General features: G+C 40.3%; 1 protein-coding gene across 1 annotated transcript in view; it reads right to left on the bottom strand.

Annotated features, from left to right (window-relative positions):
- LOC140237699 (intermembrane lipid transfer protein VPS13A-like) overlaps positions 1-21398 on the bottom strand; it is a 121465-nt gene that overhangs the window by 88882 nt on the left and 11185 nt on the right. The gene's annotated exons all lie outside the window — the stretch shown is intronic.

Raw genomic sequence — 21398 nt, 5'->3', positions numbered from 1 at the left:
GGATGGGGGTACATGTGTATGAATGATTTGAATTTGAAGCAAATACCAGATTAGCAGTGTTAATGGGATGGCATTGATGTCTTGAAGATATATTGTCAGAATACAGTCAGAAGTTTTTTGTTTTTTCAGGCTAATTTTCCTGCTACACCGTATTACAGGTTTTTTTTTAAGGCAAACTCTGGAAAACTCTGAATTTCAATTAACATATTTTCCAAATCATCCTGTCGGGCTAAGACTAGCAAAATCAGCCACGTGGGTTGCAGGAAATTCAAAATGTCTACCTGACAGAATAATTTGTTCACAGGAAAGGGTACCTCTTGCTCAGTATGCAGAGTTCCGGTATCACTGCGCACCTAGCAAGATGTCTATTTGAAGCCTGACTGGATTACTGGGACAACAACTTCCTGCAGAACATTTCCAGCAGCAATGTCAGCAAAACCATTTGACCATACTTCCAAAAGCTGGTCCAAATCAAAGCACTGAAATCAGCATCAAAGATGAACAAGAAGTACACTGTGTCTTATCAAGTACAGGTCTGTTATAATATTTTGGTATCAAATTGGGTGTTTTTTTGGATGACATCTTATATTGGTTATCAAATTCAGCACTTACTGTTAATGTGTTATTAACATTTTTTAATTTGCAGTTTTGATTTTGTGTCTCACTCATCTACCAGGGCTCGACATATGCAGTGGCCCGTTGGCCCAAGCCACCGAAAAATTGATGTCGGGCCACAAAATTTCCAAAAAGGTTATTTTGGGGAGGTCGGAGTGGGCAATTAGAATTCAGAATTAGATTTCATGCTTCCTTTTATTTTGGGCCACTATATTCTTTTTTGGGGCCACCAAAATTTCAAATTCAAATGGTCACCTGTGAAAATTGTTAGTGTCAAGCCCTGGTTTGTAAACTGAATGTCTTATCTCCAGGAGAAACTACAGAGCAGTCAAGTGATTATAATTTGGCAGCCAAGACCTAGTTGAAGTCAACAGAAACTCTACAGGTTATATCATCACAGACTTGCCAGAGATAGATATGTTGTCTCTATCATACATTCATGAAAATAGCTTGACAACGTGCAATCCATGATAAGTTGGCTTTTATGACTTTGATGCCATTACACTACAGCTCTAATACCACACTTTGCTATGCAAATCCGCTAGAAAAGAACATTAGAACAGATGGTGTGTGTGTTACTGGGCTGTTGTTGGTTTGTTTTTCTCTTCTTTTTTTTTTTTTTTTTTTTTAGAGGGAGGGTTAAGTTTATTGCAACTCCCCATCACAAAACAATTACTCTAGAAAACTAACTGTTTCTCCTCTACAAGAACTGGAATAATTGTGAGATGTGTTAAGTACTTGAGATGCATGTAGGCCTATACTTGAAGTCATATCAGATTCAGATCACCTGCATAATATTTTGGGAAAAGGTGGTTGCTTTATTGCACAATATGCACAGAACACTATTAATGAGCTATAACTCTCTGACTTTGAGACAAAAGTGATGAAGATGTGATTGGAACTGCTACCTAATGTGGGAATATAATAAGTACTCCACTTTCCCATCAGTCTTACAATTTCAAATAATCCTAAACTGGCATTGCATTGATACATTCATTACAAGCAGAAATATTGTTAAAAAAAAAAAAATCCAGCAAGTTCTCTATCGCAGATGGTATTGACATCACTGATGCCCCGGTCCACTGCTGATTTGATGATCCGAGATCTCTGTAGTGGGGGAGGTCACTAGCTGAACTCTCCTAGCAGTATTAAACTAGAAATGTCGCTTTGGCGACTGGTATGCCTCCGCCATAATGCATGATTTTCCCAATAGGTCTAGATAGTACATGTGGACAATGTGTGATTACTATTGGCAAAATATTGAAATGACAAGTTTGTCACAAATGTGTTGAATGTTCACCTTCCTTGACCTAGGATTTGGATGAATTAATTGGATGAATAGGAGAGCATGTATCTAGGGATTTAAGGACTTTAACTTGACTTTGACCCATTCATACATTTAGGCATTGAGTAATTTTCAAGGTACAGGTGTGGAGAAAAAGTGCAATTTCTGAATTGAATAGTAAATTGTTACCATTTTCATCTGGCCCTTGACCCTAAAATTCATAAGATAATCACTTTCAGGTAGAACATGCATAATATGTACTAAGTTTCAAGATAACTTGAGCCACTACGAGATATGGAGGAAAAAGTTAGTTCAGGACTTTCACTTGATCTTTGACCTTTTGACCTTTGATGCAAAAAAAGAAGAAAAAAAAACTTTCCAGAGAATTTCTATTAGGTTACACATGCATACACCAAGTGTAAAATAATAATAACCCTGCTGGCATTGCATAAATATGAGGGAAATAGTAAAATTTTGAAGTGTTGCACTAGACCTTTGACCCCTGACCTTTGACCCCATGAACCCTACATTCTCTCTTCCAGTCAGTACATGTATATACTATGTTCCATGAAGATACCTTGAACAATTTTCCAAGGCACGGAGAAAAAAAAAAGAAGTTTTGATATTTTTACTTGACCTTTTGACCTTTGACCTCATTAACCAAACTTTCACCAGAGAATCTTAATTGGGTAATACATGTATACACTAAGTTTCAAGAAAATATCTTCAGGCATTCAATAGATATGGCGAAAATAGTGAAATTTCATGTATTTGACCCTGACCTTTTGACCTTTGACCTTTGACCTCATGACGCAAACTTTCACCAGAGAATCTTAATTGGGTAATACATGTATACACTAATACCCCTTTCCCGCTGCCCGTCTCGGTGAACCACCGAGAGGTTCCCCGGTGAATTCACCGGGGAACCTCTCGGTGAAAGTTTCAGTGCCGTCGTTTCACACCGCTCTCGGTGAAACTTTCCCCTAGACGGGTTTTCTGTTCGCAACGTGGGTGATCCCAGCGGAAGTGTGTAATAATGGCGCGCCGCGCGATATTTCGCGCGCTAATTTGAACGTGCATGCAGCTAGTGCAGTGGTACGTATTGATGGTTCGGCGTACTCGTACAACTTCGTATCTCGCAGATTTTATTGCTCAGTGTTGAAATTCGCAATATTTGCAGGTCATTATTGTGCACAAAAAGGAAAGGAAGAATGGAATTTGCTATCATTGTATCACTGATGCTTTGGAATCAAGGACTGTTCAGAAACCGAGTGATGGTGCAAGCTCAGCAGTACAGTCGGGTCCGAAGACGTATGAGAGTGGACTACGAGCGGGCAAGGAGCCGGCGTTATCGAAGGCATCGTTCACTAATGATGCAGTTAGCCATCCAATATAGTGTTGCAGCTGCTATAGCAGGCTGCCACATCGATCGCACAGTATGGAGGAGAGCGAAGCTTCATGCTAGAGTTTCCTGGGAGTCTCTGCTAAGGTTCGATACGCGATATTTTCGTGAAAACCTTCGGATGTCAAAGGCTGGCTTTGAACGTTTAGCTTCGGAACTGAGGCCGATGTTGGAGAAACAAGTCACAAACTTTGAAGTGCCGATTGACTACAGAGTTCGACTAGCTGCTGTACTGTGGTGGTTGGCAACCCCAGGTGAATATAGAAGCGTATGTCAATTGTTTGGCATTGGTATCTCCACAATGTGCAAGTTGACACGGCAGGTGTGCTCTGCAATTCATGAAAGCTTGTTCAACCGCTACATATCGTTGCCCAGCGGAGACCGCCTAGACGAAACGGTTGCTGGATTCAGAAGGAGAGGTTTCCCCCAATGTTGTGGGGCGATTGATGGAACTCATCTGCCTGTGCTTACACCAAAGGAAAATCCAGCTGACTACCACAATAGAAAGGGCTGGCATTCTATTGTGCTACAAGCAGTAGTTGACCATAACTACCGGTATGCTGTTTTTGTTAAAAAATGAAAAATGAAATATTTCACACTACACTCTATCTGTAGAATGTAGTGTAATATCAGCATGGATCATAAGACCAGACATAGACTGGGTCTAGAGTATAAGAATAATTGGAGGAAAATCCTGCATAAGGAATAGGCCTATTCATTTCAACAAATTATGAATAATAAAATGATTTGACTTCCAGCAGGAAGGTGCCCCGCTTCCAGAAACATTACCAATAAAATACAGTGTATGTATAATGTTCTCAAGTATTTTTTTCACAGGAGGGAAGTTGCTTGTACAAATTGTAAAATGACAATGATTTAAATGCTCTCATTTTATCACCATGTAAAAAAATTCAAACGGCAGCCGCAGGAATCACTCAATTTTTTAGTTCTACGGCCTCGCTCTGTACGACCATCGTAGTAAAAATGTGAACAAGGCATCGGTTGTACTGTGGTATTCACAATATTTTACACACATTTACAGGTACATTACAATGCCACACAATCATGCAGTTACCTCTTGTGCATGTACATGCTTGTACAATAACTTTACAAGATAAACAGTTTTTAAATTCTGGAGCTAATCAGTTACTCTTTCTATTAATATATTTCCCCACAGATTTACGGATGTCTACATTGGATGGCCTGGTCGGGCACATGATGCAAGAATTTTATCCTACTCCGATCTCTTTGTGAAGGCTGAACACAGGCAAGATGGTTATCTCTTCCCTCGGAATGTAAGTACATTGTTCTATTTAGTTGGGATCTGCATGCAGACTTGATGAATTTTTTTTTTTTTATTATTATTAACTGATAATCTAATAGTATTGTGAGGCTTTGTCACTTTCTGCCCCCTGCCAATCTGAGTATAGATAACAATGAATAAAATTTATAATTGCATAAAGCACTGATATTAAAAATGTCTTCCGTAGAATGATTTTATTTTTTTGATTTTTAATGTTTTTGTTTCACTTCATTGTTGTGCATTGCAATGTAAACATTTAGTCACTTACATGTAATGGTTTGTACACAGCAGAAAGTTAAAAGCAGCTGATGTATGTAGCAGAGAATGTGTGCAACTTCCCCCTTCCCAACTTAAAGTTCTATTTTTTTTTCTTTCTTTTCACCCTCTAAAGAAATCCATGGTCATCAATGGTACAGAGATACCCGTCTTCATCATTGGAGATCCAGCGTACCCCCTGAGGAAATGGCTAATGAAGGGCTATCCAGCTGGTCCTAACCAAACAGCAGATCAGGCAAGGTTCAACCATCGGCTCAGTTCAGCAAGAATGGTCGTGGAGAACGCCTTTGGGCGTCTGAAGGGCAGATGGCGACGCCTCTTGAAGAGAAATGACGTAGAGACATCGTTTGCCTCAGATGTCATTGCCACCTGCTGCATTCTACATAACTTCTGTGAAGTTCATGGGGAGGCCTATGACATGCAGTGGGAGCGTCAGAGAATTGCTGATGAGGCTGCTCAAGGACTCGTGCAACCAGAACCCAGAGAAAATGACCAACGCGATAATGTAACTGCTGCCCAGATTCGCGACACAGTTATGGGCATTCTCTAACTTTGTACCTGACAGCAGATCATGTGGAGCATCTTGCTACTACAACAGCTTTAAGTTGCAAGTCTTTTTCTTTACAATAGTAAAGTCACCGTGTAGTAATTCTAGGTCACCACTGGACTGGATAACTCAGAAACTGGAGACCAGAATTAGAGTATTGAATTAAAGTTGTGGATAGAACATATATTTTTTTTAATTATTGCAAACGTGAACAAACGATGCAATTCTCATCCCCTTCAACACTGAAAATACAATTCAACTTCCCTTCCCTCCGGAAATAAAATAAATACTTTCGATAACAACAAACAAACAAATTTAGGAGATTAAATTTTTTCTTGCAAAATCTGGTATATTGTATCACAGCTTTTTCTCCTACATATTATAATCTTATAAGTCATTATAGTCATTACATTGTGACATAGTATTTGGATTGACAAATTCTGTAATAGCTACCTTGGGAAAGGTTGTTGTTGTTGTTTTAAAGAACGAAAGAAGAGAGAAAGAGAGAGAAAATGGGGCACTATACAAATGATTTGCCCCAGTTGGGGAAAGGGTACTTTGAAGTTCTCCCATTTTTTCATTAGGCCAGGTAGTACAATTGTACTGATATTCTACACAGCCGTTGAAACTGAAACCTCGTTCTTACTACTTTATTCAATGTTTAGATTGTAATTTTTGTTGGCTTCCTTGCACTACAGGACTAATTATTTTAGCCTTCAGGCTGTAGTTCCACTGTCTTTTCAGGAATGTGTGATTATGGTTTTATGATCAGAATAAAAAAATAAAATAAATTCCATCAATTCTGAGTTTTCTTCTGAAAGTGTAAATCCACTACTGAACATCCCCTTTATTACCTCTGCCAGGGGTGAGGTTATGTTTTCGTTACCATTAGTTTGTTAGTTAAAAGTAGTTAAGGGATTGGAATGAAACTTACAGGAAAGGTTGAGAATGACACAAGTAACAAACAATCAACTTTTGGTAGTGATTCGATAATTTTGGGGGAATTTATGAAGGATTTTTGGTATTTTGGCAGGTAGTGAAATGAACTTGGGAGTTGAGGCTGCGTGTATTTGAGGTTTGCATGCGTGCACTATTTAAACGCGTGCTCTACTTTCTGCTAGGGCGAGATGCGCTGTGCAGCTGAGGGTTTATGACGTAACAAAGGCTTCTATATTGAGAAATCGGGCGGCTTTCATCACACAAAAGCAGTACGTAGGTGTGGAAATCACTGATCTCTGGAAGAACAGGATCAGTGCGGGTGGAAATGGGCTGCATGCTTGGCGGTGGTCTGTGCTCTGCTTCTCTAGTTAAACTTGTAACATTTTAAATCCACTTGTGTAAATGTACTTCTGTTTTCTCTACATTCAATTATTGTGTGTAATATAAATTAAAATTGATGTATTGTATTATTTATAACTTATGCTCAACTATTTGCCATGCATGAATCATAAACATTTGATCTATGTACTAGTACCTATTTATATTAAAACTATCTCATTTTTACATAAGGCTCAGTTGAATCAAACAGTTATGTAATGAATTTGTCTCCCTGTCGTGCACAAGACATTGGTATTCATTGGATGTTGCCCGTATTAGTCAAGCTACATTACACGAGTTCATTTTAAAACAAAGCATAACACATGCATACTTAAAAAAAAGGTCTATCTCCTCATGTACCTGGGTATCTGTGTATCCTGTCTGTATCATGTGTATGTGTGTGTGGGTGAGGGTGTGGTGTGTGTGAAGTAAAGGGGCATTTTGGGTGGGGGAGATGGTGAACTGTCGATTTTTGTACACATGTATGTTGTCCTTTTTTAAATTAAAAATCTAACAATCCACACATACACCCACTCTCGGAATGACACACACACACACACACACACAAACACATCACAAATACAGTCTCACACACATATTGTATTCCTTGCAACATTTGCACATAACTAGAAGAAAATTATAAAGAAAACTCTTTGCCGGACCCTTGAAAAGAAAATGGTTGAAAGCATCCCCCCACCAAAAAAAAAAAAAATAAAAAATAATAATAATATTAATAATAATTGTGTAAATAACCACAGAAAAAAAAAGTTGGGGAAAGTCTCACGAACAGTAAAGCAGCAGAAAACATCGCTTATTATCAAACGTATTTACAAAACATTTATTTGAATACACACTTTGAATGTCAATGAATGACTGGAGGACGGAAAATATCGTTTGGTTCTTCTGCATGTACTGGGTTATCTCCCTTTCATAGATCTTGAATGAATTCTAAATACCTGAGTTTATACCATACATGAAAACAAAAATGTAATCACTTCTAGAATCATCACTTGAATGTACCAATGTTTCTTCCTGTCATTTCTAACACAGTAACAGAATTTTAAATGCAATATGGCACAGCAGTTATTAATAACTGGCAAACTAGTGTACTTTCTTTTGCTTAACCACTGAATCATAAACTTTTCTGTTTCCATGATAAAATTCTCTACAAGTTTATATTACCATAACATGTGAAGGCAAGATGAAATTTTAACTTTTAACCATCTTGTAACAAGACAGTGACAAGTTGGAACCCCAATGATGGAACCCCTGTTCACTTATCAAATATATCTTTTGTTGTTACAAACCTTACGCTAAACAATGCATGGAAAATTTTTCACACACACACACAAATATTGCTTTGAAAGGCAAGAAATACAGGCTTTACCCAACATGCAATGTCAAGTTACCCACTGAATTAGTACTAGTACAATGAAGACACTTTTGTAATGCACAACACGGGCAAGAAAATAAGATAAATGTACTGCTGCTCTCTGATAAATTCCAAGCACATACTGAGGTAGACACAAAAAAAAATCATTGTGTAAGAAAAAAAAAAACAGAAAAAGTAGGGTGGAAGTCTCGTGCACAGTAAAGCAGCAGAGAACATTGCTTATCATCAAACGTACAATGTATTTATAAACATTTATTTGAATACACACTTTGCATGTCAACGAATGACTGGAGGACGGAAAATATCGTTTGGTTCTTCTGCATGTACTGGGTTATCTCCCTTTCATAGATCTTGAATGAATTCTAAATACCTGAGTTTATACCATACATGAAAACAAAAATGTAATCACTTCTAGAATCATCACTTGAATGTACCAATGTTTCTTCCTGTCATTTCTAACACAGTAACAGAATTTTAAATGCAATATGGCACAGCAGTTATTAATAACTGGCAAACTAGTGTACTTTCTTTTGCTTAACCACTGAATCATAAACTTTTCTTTTTCCATGATAAAATTCTCTACAAGTTTATATTACCATAACATGTGAAGGCAAGATGAAATTTTAACTTTTAACCATCTTGTAACAAGACAGTGACAAGTTGGAACCCCAATGATGGAACCCCTGTTCACTTATCAAATATATCTTTTGTTGTTACAAACCTTACGCTAAACAATGCATGGAGAATTTTTCACACACACATAATAATATTGCTTTGAAAGGCAAGAAATACAGGCTTTACCCAACATGCAATGTGAAGTTACCCACTGAATTAGTACTAGTACAATGAAGACACTTTTGTATTGAACAACATGGGCAAGAAAATAAGATATATGTACTGCTGCTCTCCGTTAAATCTCAAGCACATACTGAGGTAGACAAAAAAATAAATGTTCTCTATACAACTACTAATAAGTTACAACACACAATAAATATATATCTTCAGGTCCTCAGTCATAGCCGCAAAACTGGTGTTTAAACGGTGTCCTACTGCACCTACATATTTACCATCTCCATTTGGCAAGACCTAGGCTAGCCAACCAACATATCAGATTTGTTTTTTTTTTTTTTTTTGGTTATTATGCATAATGGCATGACAGCCAAGACAAAACTCTTGAAAAAAAAGAAGAAGTACAAAATGGAATTTGCGCTCCCACAGGTGTCGAAACAAATGTGGTGGTATCTGCTAATGTACTGTAAATGCATATTGAGTTTTAATCGAAATATATAGAACATTATGAACATACTAGTAGATAATATTCATATTGGTCTGCATACCTGTATATAGTTTGGGGAAGTCCGGTAATCATGCATCACTGATACATATACTTGTATACTAGTACAAGTGTAGTCTAGCAGAAATGATGAACATCACTATACATGTGAATGAAGTAGCAAATAAAAAGTAACATGTTTTAAAAAGTAACTTATTTTCGATGGACAAGTGAGAGGTACACATCATCATCAACAGGCAACTAACAAAGATTAAAAGAAACTACTATACGTAAACTTGTTTCCAAATAAATGAGTATGAAAAAAAGTTATTCTAAACAAATAACACTCAAGTCAGTAAGATTTTTCAAGTCTTTCCAAGTAAGTATTATAAACCTTGCTATTGTAAATCTTGAAACTTGCTCAAGGTGGCATTTCTTTTCTTTTCTCATGCATAGATACAGAGAGGTCAAACAAGAGTTGTAAAGAAAACATTCAAACGAGGGAAAAAAACTGTATACCTCGCACTCTCCTCTCAGTCGGCTCAGTTCAGACATTCTTAGCTTTGTATCTGGTCATCATTAGCTTTGGAGGTACCAGAAAAAAGAAAAAAAAAGTTGACTAGATGACAAATATCTTCCTGTTTTCTCTATCAAAACTTTACAAAACTTAATAAGATGCACCAGACTCAGGATCATACAAGGGTGAAGGAACGGCAGATTCAGCTGACGACATTGGTGGGATGGCTGGTCCCTGTGGTGTTGGTGATGAAGACGCCATGGGAGTGAAGGTGGATGGAGATCCGGCTGGTCCCAGTGGTGTTGGTGATGAAGACGCCATGGGAGTGAAGGTGGATGCAGCTCTGGCTGGTCCCAGTGGTGTCAGTGATGAAGACGCCATGGGAGTGAAGGTGGATGGAGCTCTGGCTGGTCCCATTGGTGTCGGTGATGAAGACGCCATGGGAGTGAAGGTGGATGGAGCTCTGGCTGGTCCCATTGGTGTCGGTGATGAAGACGCCATGGGAGTGAAGGTGGATGGAGCTCTGGCTGGTCCCATTGGTGTCGGTGATGAAGACGCCATGGGAGTGAAGGTAGATGGAGCTCTGGCTGGTCCCATTGGTGTCGGTGATGAAGACGCCATGGGAGTGAAGGTGGATGCAGCTCTGGCTGGTCCCAGTGGTGTCAGTGATGAAGACGCCATGGGAGTGAAGGTGGATGGAGCGCTGGCTGGTCCCATTGGTGTCAGTGATGAAGACGCCATGGGAGTGAAGGTGGATGCAGCTCTGGCTGGTCCCAGTGGTGTCAGTGATGAAGACGCCATGGGAGTGAAGGTGGATGGAGCTCTGGCTGGTCCCATTGGTGTCGGTAATGAAGACGCCATGGGAGTGAAGGTGGATGGAGCTCTGGCTGGTCCCATTGGTGTCAGTGATGAAGACGCCATGGGAGTGAAGGTGGATGGAGCTCTGGCTGGTCCCCATGGTGTAGATGATGAAGATGCCATGGGAGTGAAGGTGGGTGGAGTTGATGGCATTGGGGGCATGGGCAGCAGTGGTCGCGATGGCATCCATGATGAAGAAACCATGGGAGTACTACTGGATGCAGTTGACGGCATTGGGGGCATGGGTGGTCCTGATGGTGTCGATGGTGCAGATGCCATTGGTTGGAAGGCTGGCCCTGGTGCATGTTGCTGTCCATACTGCTGGAAATTGCTCATCATACTTGTCACCATCCTCATCATTTGCATCTGCCCAGAGTTCATTTCCCTAATTAGGTTCAGCTGGGCTTCCTGATTCCTTCTATCCATCTCCTCCTCCCACTTCCTCTGACTGGCAGCATGGCGCTCTTCCGCTTCTTGAAATCTCTGATTTTCTGCAGCCATTGCCTCTCCAATCATTTCGGATGCCATTTTCATGGACTTTTCTAGCTTATTTTTTTTCTGGCCCTTCTGCGAAACTCCTATAGCAAAAGAGAAAGAGAAAAAAGAGGTACATAGAAATACAGTATTAATTTCTGAAGAATTTATTTCTGTCAACATAAAAAACAAAAATTATACAAAGCACAATGTAATATCCTGTGCCTGGCTATCAAGAGATGAACATGTACAAATGTATGTCAAAATGGTAGCAAGTCATGTACAGTAATCAAAACTTGCATTGTGCATCCTTTGTTCTATATCATCGGTCTACAGCACAATAATTGTAGGTCAAGAAAAGAAAAAAAAACTTCCAGAGTCCCAAAAAATAAAAAGCAAAAAAATAAAAATAAAGAACACCACAAAAGTTTCAGATGCTCAGTATAATCATGAATATGCACACAAAACATGCAGATAAGCGAGCACCTAAACACACACATGAAAATGGGTAGATTAAAACAAAATATTATGATGCACAAGTCAATTTTCCAATTCCTGAAATACATTCTATCAAATGATTCAAATTTGCAAGTTTCTAATGACTAATGCTTTTCAGAGATTTAATCAGGCCCTACCAACTTGTCATGGCTGCATGGCCCTTCATGTACATGTATGCAGTAATCCAGCCGGTACGGTACTGAATATTCATGAGCCTTTTGCCCTGCACTTGCCTGGTCAGGCCTATTTACACCCACTACATGTACTTGCATTCAGGAGTGCAGTGTGGATTGGCAAAGATGTTTTCCAGACACAGCATTGACCAAGCACACTCTTTAATGTGCAAACTTCAGTGATTAACTTATAAATAAATTGCCCACCACGATTGCATTCATGCACGGCTGATAGGGGCGAAGCTACACGTCCAGCAGTTTGCATCTATTACAGCTGTTTTAGTAAATTTGATTAACCAATTTTTAGAGTAAAGCTTATAATCTTTCCTTTAAAGATACATAAACTTTAAGGACAGTTCGATCCAGATACATTTTAAAAAGAAAATAAAAAACAACCCCTACATAAAGTGTAGAAATGTGAGAATGGGATACCAAATACATTGTAAGGAAGCTATGACATTTTGAATGTCGCATCCTTATGAATTACTCAAATGCGTGAAGTGCTGATGTCACCCCCTCACAAATTTGTTTGATGTGTAGGCCCTATTAAAACGCATATGAAATTTTGAAAAATTCAAGTTTTTAGCCTACAACGGAAAAACAATCCCCATATCAAAATAGAGTAAACATTTAATATTTCTCGTGTATATTGGTTGGTCATAAGGCAAATTTTATATTCTTGTAACTGAACTGAGATTTTTGTCAATTCTGCATGTGAAATGAATAGAAAATTGTGAGGGTATGACATCATCCGCATCAACTCTTGAGTCTCTCATCATTTAAAATAATCATAACTTTTTAAGCATATCAGTAGAACTATAAGGACTGGTCATGGATTTTCAAAGAAAAAATAATAAAAAGATCAGTGGATTACCGAGATAACCCGTAGAACTTGTTGGAGCCTTTCTCTTCGCCCCACTTGTACTGGGTCCAGGAGTCGCTGGCCTGGTTGCTGGTTGTGGTGGTGGTACTGCTACTGCAACTGGGTCTGGGCGATCGTCATCGTGACCAAGAGGAAGATCTTGTCCTTGCTCTTCATCATTGGCACTAACGTTATCGTTAGCACTGGCAGTGGCTTGGAGCAAAGCAGGGTCATCTTCAGCATCACCGACTATGTGGACCGTGGAGCCTTCAGAAGCAGCATCAATGGTATCCTCAGCCTCTTCCCGGGCCTCTCCTACCGGAATATCGCGTTCATCATCGTGCTCCGTATCGCCGTCGGCCTCAACAGCTTCGCCTTCACCCATGCCACCACCCATAGAGGAAATTACGTTGATTGGCTCAGTTAGAGCCCTGTGCCCCCAAATGAGGGAGCACAAGTCCTCATTCGCCATGGTTTTTTTGCTTTTGCCACTCGTTTTATTATGGCACTTGATCTTCAGCCACCTGCTCTTAATATACTTCAGTTTGTTGTGCATTTGTGATTTCGTTTTTACAACCCCATGTTCGGCAAGTTTTTTGAGGAGCGACTCGTACGCGGCAGCGTCAGCTGACGTTCCGCTAAGTTCTTCATTCACAGCTGCCTCGCTACGTAGTTGAAGTAAGAGCCTCTCCTCGTCCTTTGTCCATGTTCCAGCCATTTGCAAAACTTCCACACAAAGCACAAAGCACAAAGAAAACGTCAACGGATTTCACCTGCACACTCCCAGCACTTGACGAGAAAAACACAAAATACGAAAAAATCAAGCAAGAGGCGGACTGTATCAGACAATACTAGACACTAGAGGAAGACGAAGAAGGAGGACGCATCAAATCGATCAAGTATACTGTAAACCTATACAACCAGCTTTCACACGGCGTGCTGCTATAATGTACTAGTAATTAAACAATCAATGCACAGCACGATGCAAAACAATGCCGTCGCACTGTGGACGCCACATTGCACACGAAACGACAAACATTAGTGTCGTGTGTATGTTTACAAACACGAATTACTAGTACCCTGTACGTACGTGTGGATTTGGGAGGTCGAGTGCACGCTAGCTAGCTGAAAACGTGTGCATGACAGGAAACAAAACATGACCTTTGACATAATCTGCATATTTTCCCCGGTGTTTCACCGAGACGACCTTTCACGCTGGGCGCTCTCGGTGAACCACCGGGTGATCTCCCGTTGAACTATCGGTGTTTACCCAGGACGCTTCTCGGGTAACAATTGCCCAAAATTTCATCGGTGTTTCACCTAGGCTTCCCCTAGATATCAACCGAGAGACCTTTCACACTGCGGGGTTCCCCGGGTGCCCCCAGGTGCCCCCGGGGAAGATTTTCTTCAGCGGGAAAGGGGTATAAGTTTCAAGAAAATATCTTCAGGCATTCAATAGATATGGTGGAAATAGTGAAATTTTATGTATTTGACCTTGACCTTTTGACCTTTGACCTTGAGCATGTGCACCCAAAAGTTGATAGGCACAACTTCACCCCCTAATACACATACATGCCAAGTTTCATTAGGATACCTCAACAGGTTTTGATAGTTACCTTGTCCACAAAATTCATTACGGACGGACGGAAGGACGGACGGACGGACGGACGGAAGGACGGACGGACGGACGGACGGACGGACGGACGGAAGGACGGACAACCCGAAAACATAATGCCTCCAGCACCACTTCGTGGCGGAGGCATAAAAATGGACAAACCTCATGCCGTTTTAATATTCCAGACTCAAGGAAGAGTTTATTGGACTTGTCTGCCATAACTCCTGTTTTGATTTTAATGGAATAGCATGTAATGTAAAACCAGAAATTTTCATCGTGTATGCATCTTAATTTTGCAAATTTTGCAAGGGCTAAGATTCAGGAACTTAAAATGCAAATGAAAGTTTTTGTCCACACTATAGGAATGCACTGAATGCCAGTGGCAATTCGTGAAAATTTAATGCTGCGAAAAAGGCTGTTGGCTCCAATTCATGACAATTTCATGCCACAAAAATTTCTTGCATTTTAACAGCTGGCATCTTGACATATTTGTCCACACTGTACCAGTCATTCATTCTCACTGTAATTAGAACACTATAATAGGCACTGGGAAGTGGGAAAGAAATAACAGTCTGGAGGCAAGACCAGTCTTACTTTGACCTCCAATTATTAAACCAATCAAGCTCTAAATTATGAAAGCCCCTGGGAGTGTAGCTCTATCCATTCTTGTGGACAACAAGGTCCCTTCAGCTGGGTTCTTCTGGGAGCAGAAAAACCATGGAGCTTCACGCACTAACACAGTTCCTCCCACCCAAACAATGTACAATGTACATGTAGTTTGGCTCCTGATTTACATTCAGCCACCACAAATAACAACCTACTGATACCGGTACATTGTATACTGGAGTGATGGTACAGTATGAATGTTTTGCTATTTATTTCCACTCTTAAATGCAATAAGTAAAAGATTGCTCCAGCCATATCTATAAGCTAAACATGGATAATTTCACATTGAAACATCGACATCAATCAGTAAAAAAAAAAAAAAAAAAAAAAAAAAAAAAAAAAAAAAAAAAAGATCAGTAAAAAAAATAAATAAAAAAAAAAAAAATTACAGCATTTCCAAAGCAGCATGGCTTCTACCTCTGTCACAAAAAAAAAAAAAAAGCTAGAAAAGCACTCCGCCAAGCAGCTCACTTCCACCCCTGCATACACACATGCTGAAAATCACCCCATTTCCCAATATACACTTTACTGTGGAAGACCTTTGTGTACATTATTAGCATCCAGCTGCCCCTGCATCTATAATAGTCCAAGCAGAGCACATGCTTTAGAGCGCATACATGCAAACCTCAAACACGCCCAGATTGAACTCCCAAATTCATTGACCTTATCTGTCCAAAAAAAAAAAAAAGAAGAAGAAAAAAAGAGAAATCCTTTAAAAATCCATAAAATTCCTAGATCACTACCAAAATTTAAAGACCTAATAAAATGCTTGCAAAATGTTTTAATATGCAAAAGAAATGTGAAATATATGTCATGATTATCAATGTAAATATGTTGTCAGTGTCGTTCCGGTTTTTATCGCTTCTAGAAACTCCCCCAAATATCACATTTTTGGAGGACCCCGTTGCAGCTTTTGCGAAAAAGATAGTCACGTGACCAACACCCCTGAACCGATTGATGACGTATAAGCACGGAGTTGTGCTCAGTTAGCAGACGCCGCTCAGCACACGCACTCAGATTACTAGCTTGGTACACGTGCGTACACGATAGCTAGCCCGGCCAGGCCCGGGCCCCGCGGGATGTGCGCTCCCGGTCGACACACCGACTGTCGACATGTACGCATTACCACATACATTATCACTAAGTTAGCTTGCACAGATACCTTGTACCTCGAGCATAATGTCTTCCCCTATATGGGTAAACTTCGACATTGATGATGATGATGAAGACTGCAGCTCTGACGATAGCGGAGAGGAAGAGGAGGCACATAAAGTTGAAGGGGAAGATGGGGAGGGAGAGGCAGCCGATGAACCAGAACGTTATCGTGGGGCTGCACCTTACCGATATGAACCAGCTGCATCTCCCCCGCTGCCAGTGCAAGAGCGTATGAACATGGCACCAAGCCCGAGAATAGACCTCACGGAAACGATCGCCTGGGAAATACATAGTGGTATGTCTGGTATGCCCCCATATAGTTAGAAAGGATATACTGTATTCTACATGACTGACATTGTAAGTTGTAACTGTCTAGTAAGTAGATTAGAAGAACAGGCCCAGCTCGCTCACAAAGTGAGCGGCTACTCCGGCCGCAGCAAGCAAGCGGGAGCGTCCCGGCCGTGGCCTGGCCCGTCGGCCGGCGCTTACAAGTTAAACTACCAGTAGTAGTCTAGTAGTAGATCTAGTAGCAGTCTACTAGTAGTTTACACTCAGTAATTTAGATGCGTCATTTTCTAAGAAAAACGATACCAAGAATGATCGTCAATTTTGGTCGAGTAGTTTTTGTTTTATGCTAAAAATCATACTGTGGAAGGAAGCCCAAATGCCGTGCTTATCTACCGATGAATGCCACGGTGGGGCTGGATTCACGAGTAGGTCTAGGCCTATAAAGCAGGCGAGTCGCCGTAGTATTAGTACAGACACGCAGTGGTGGTGGGGCTATCGTGAAATAGGCCCCACCGCAGTGCGTTTATAGCAAGCAAGGGTAGGTCCTCCTAGGGTTTAGGGTTAGGTAGGGTTGTATTTATGGTTAAATTGGCCGTTAAATTAGTCGAGCCGAGGGCCATATTATGAAGTCATTTTCGCCGCATTCACGAGTATTCACTGTGGAAGGCAGCCCCACCGCCGTGCTTACCTACCGAGATGAACGCCACACGGTGGGGCTGAAACAGGCGAGTCGCCGTAGTATTACTATTAGTACAGACACGCAGTGGTGGGGCCTATTTCACGAGTTTGCCGAAAATAATGGATATCCAAGCGTACCACAGTTGTAATCTGTATTATTGGCAGTATTAAATCCGATACAGTTCATTAAATATTCTTTTGTCTAAAGGCTTAGCCTATGACAATAGTGCAGCGCAGCACCTGCTATGCGCTCGCTAGCTCGCTCCCCCGCCAGCGCTAGCCAGTGCAGCCGCCGCGCCGGCCGGCTGTCGCTGCGCTGCGCTAGCATAGCCTTGCCAGCTCGCTGGCTACGGCTAGACTGGTCGTGAACGATTCCGTTCTTAGACGTCATCACAATTTAGAAGTGATAGTGCGCCGCATGCGGTGAAAGTATAGCAAGTTTTCCAAAACCGAGGAAATTGCATCCAATATGTTAACATATATAGAACAAAATTCAGAACAGTAAAAAACCCCGCACAACCATAGAATTACTTAGAATTTAACATTTAATATTATTACATCATTGAGAAAAAAATGCCTAAACCATTTTATTAGGTCTTTAATCATTTGTTCCTTGTGTCATTATCGACTTTTCCTGTACAAGTTTCATGCAAATCCCTACACAACTTTTTGAGTTTTTTTATTTGGGGGGGGGGGGGGGGGGCACACAAACAAACAAACAAACGGCGGTAAAAACAAAATTCTCGGCAGAGGTGATAAGTTCTTTGTCCAGACTAAAGCTATGACAAGGATGTCTGGACACATCTTCACTCTACATTCACAATGAGCATTAGTCATGAGGCTAGTCATTCTATTAAAGTCATTTCTGAGATACAATGACGGGCTTTCACATCAGACGAAACTGAAAGACCTCATTAGGCAGCCATCATGATTGCAGCTGTGAATCAAGGAAGATACTTTGGCCCATGCGCATAGCCCAATGTCTGTGAGAGTCGTTGCAAGGCCGAGAATATCACTAATGCTCCGTGCATCTAGGTCATGTGCCAGGATACGTTTGTAACCGAGCACACTTCGTAAATGCTAACTGGGTTAAATGCACGTATGGCAAGTCATGAATGCTCCCCCCCTCCATGCCTCATATCTCTATCTATCTACCTTCTTCCCATATCTTCACGCATGATGACACACAGCAAAACAAACATACTACGGATGTGTGATAACAAATGGTGCTACTGCACAAGGACTTGACATCACAATGCTCTACAAAAAGGGGCTAAATAGGGCAAATACAGGCATACACTAGAGAACAAATCCCTGGTAAATTTTTGACATCACCATGTTCTGAAGTCTCTGTCTGTCATGCTATGCTGATCATGTGAAACCGACAGACTGTACTGGACACTCTCTACTTCACGGGCTGTCACACAGAGTGTGTTTACCAGGATACTGGTACACCAAATTAAAATAATGGTCTGTGTCAAGGTTAGGATGCAAAACCAATCACTTTATAAACCAAACAAAATACTTAGGTTCACCTGATGTTATCTTTTCTTTCTTTCAATCTTTTTTGTCATTTACTATTGTAGACTGTTTGTGGAGCACAATTTTTCATGGAACAACAGGGGCAAAATGCTTTTTTTTTTTTCCTGGCATGAAAATCACCACAAACCTTGCTCTGGCAAGAATAAACCTCCACTTCATTGACTCAATATCGCTACGTGTCAGTACCAGCTTTTGTTGATTTGGGTTATCTTCTCACCATTCAGAATTAAACATACAGTGAGAGTGCATACATTCCTGTGTATATGGTTATGGTTTACACAGAGGTTAATGGATATGAAATATGATTTTCAAGGAAGAAAAAAAAATTTCAATGTGGAAAGGACTTAATTATTCCAAAAAGTACAAACAGAGTGAAAATTAGAAGTCCTGAAGCATTGACTAACAATCGCAAACCGATTTCTAATGCCTCTCAACCTTGAAGGCACAGGCCTGGGGATGGGAGAAGAATCTCACATAGACAGGCAAAGTCTGTGCGGAATACATTGTGGGCAGAGAGAATGTCACAGTTAAAGGGTGTCTTATTTTACCCCTTGTCTACTGCATGAGTATCAGCGTTGGGCTCTGACATTCTAAATTCAGGCAGTGGATGGTAAAGTAAACCCATCATGCATACAACACATACACTGACTGGGCATCATTATACGAAAGAGGAAAACGGGGTTTCGTGCTTTCGAAAGAACTTGCACGCAGTCTTGTTTCTGATGCATGTTTCTGAGAACTGTTTAGAGCCACAAAGTGTTCTGATGCTAAAAAATGATGTTGTTACATGGATTGCTGTATACATCAAGCAACATTCCATTCATGATACAACGGTCGTAGGTGAATTCACATTGGAATTACTGTTGGTAATAAATACCACAGTAATCGACACTGTGGTATTTCAGTCCAGTACTATTCTCATTCACAAAATACCACTTGATATTTTTGGTCCGAATGTACACTTCTTCTAGGTAGGCCTACATGTAAGCACTGAGCATAAGCGTATCTTTACAGGAAGAAGATAGGAAATGTGCATCACAGTGCAGTTGGTGATATTTTATGACACAATAATTAAAGGTATGCATTATTCTCTAAATGTAAAATGTAATTTGACCAACCTAGGGTATCAATGATGACTTTTGCTCTCTGGAATAGGCCTATTATATACAGAATGTTTTTTAATGTCTGGGTTCGAAATGCCAATTTCTGAGGGATCCAAGTCCCTTGACTTTGGATCTGCAACCTCCCTCAAAAGCATTTAAAAGTCTCTAGATGATCATTGTATCTGCTCCCTTCTCTTCCCACCTCCCTGCTCCCCCACCACTTATCATCTATCAGAAAAAAAAAAAAATGAATATATTGTATATGTGCCCATGATAACAAAAAAAAAAAAAATAATAATAATAACCCCATGTGCCTGTTTCATTTAGACTAATTAGAGGTTTGTAATAATTGCAGAAAACCTACTATGGCAACAGCCAGAAAACAATTACTTGCAAGAATTTCAATTAACACCATGGTAACAGCAAATTATTACCTACATTTTCAGGACATGCATCACAGGTCGCATGAAGAAATTGTGATTCGTCATAATTTGATTATCTGCTGGGCTGCAGGCAAGGTCCTAAACCCACAGTGAACAGAGAAAGTGCATCGCAGGGTCTTTTGAGTACCTAACACCATGACAGATAAGAACTTGGGCTCTGTATCAACAGATCTGCATCATAGACAAGGGGATAGTTATCATAATTACAAGCGAAACTGTTTTGATTCTCAGTATCACTAGCTGTTCAGTCTGGCCTTGATCTAGTTCTGTACATTGTAAACATACTGATATAATGCTACTGAGCTTGTAACCAAAGGGTGATAGTGTCATATTTTGTATACATCATGTGTATTTAATATTAATGATACTGGTTGCAGATGCACACATAGATCATTTCATGTCAATATCATGCTAACATGTAATAGATTACACTGATAGCTTTTTTGTGGATTCTGCATGATTGAATAACGAACAGAAACTCTATTACTACCCCTCAAACATGATTAAAAAATATTGTCATAGCTGAGACAGACATATTCCACATATAATAATAACGTACAGTCCATAAAGTCTGTATAATAGGCCTACAAATAAATGCACTATTGCCCTGTACAATCTACTCTCCATGACCACTGTACCTAGGTGGTCACTATTACAGGTGTGGCTGTAAAAGATGCTGGTCACGACTCAATGCCAGCTCTCTGATATGTGATAGTATAGGCCTACACTGTATAATGCTATGGTGCTGTTCCACAGGGTGAACTCCTTGGACGGCATGTAATGTCCCAGCAGGGAAGGCGCATATGTCTGGGGATGGACTGACGACGTCTCTCGACATTGGTATCACACAATAGGCTTAGACACAGAGCTTTTTCCGATGGCTAGAATAAAGCAGTACCTGCAGACTGCCATGCAAGCAGCAATACCCATTGATGTCAAGGACAAAGCTACCCATCCACCTACTGTTGTGTCTATCACACGTTTGTACACATCCCGCCATGTGCTTCGTCTTCTGATTAGTGATCCTTTTCCAGGGATACATTTGTATATCATATGACTCATTTACAATTTATAGAAGTGTGAGAAAAATATAACCTGTAGTATAATGAAAGGAT

The sequence above is a fragment of the Diadema setosum genome, chromosome 14, assembly GCF_964275005.1.
Source record: "Diadema setosum chromosome 14, eeDiaSeto1, whole genome shotgun sequence".
Classification (NCBI taxonomy): Eukaryota; Metazoa; Echinodermata; class Echinoidea; order Diadematoida; family Diadematidae; genus Diadema; species Diadema setosum.
This window is presented reverse-complemented; position numbering and strand designations above follow the sequence as displayed.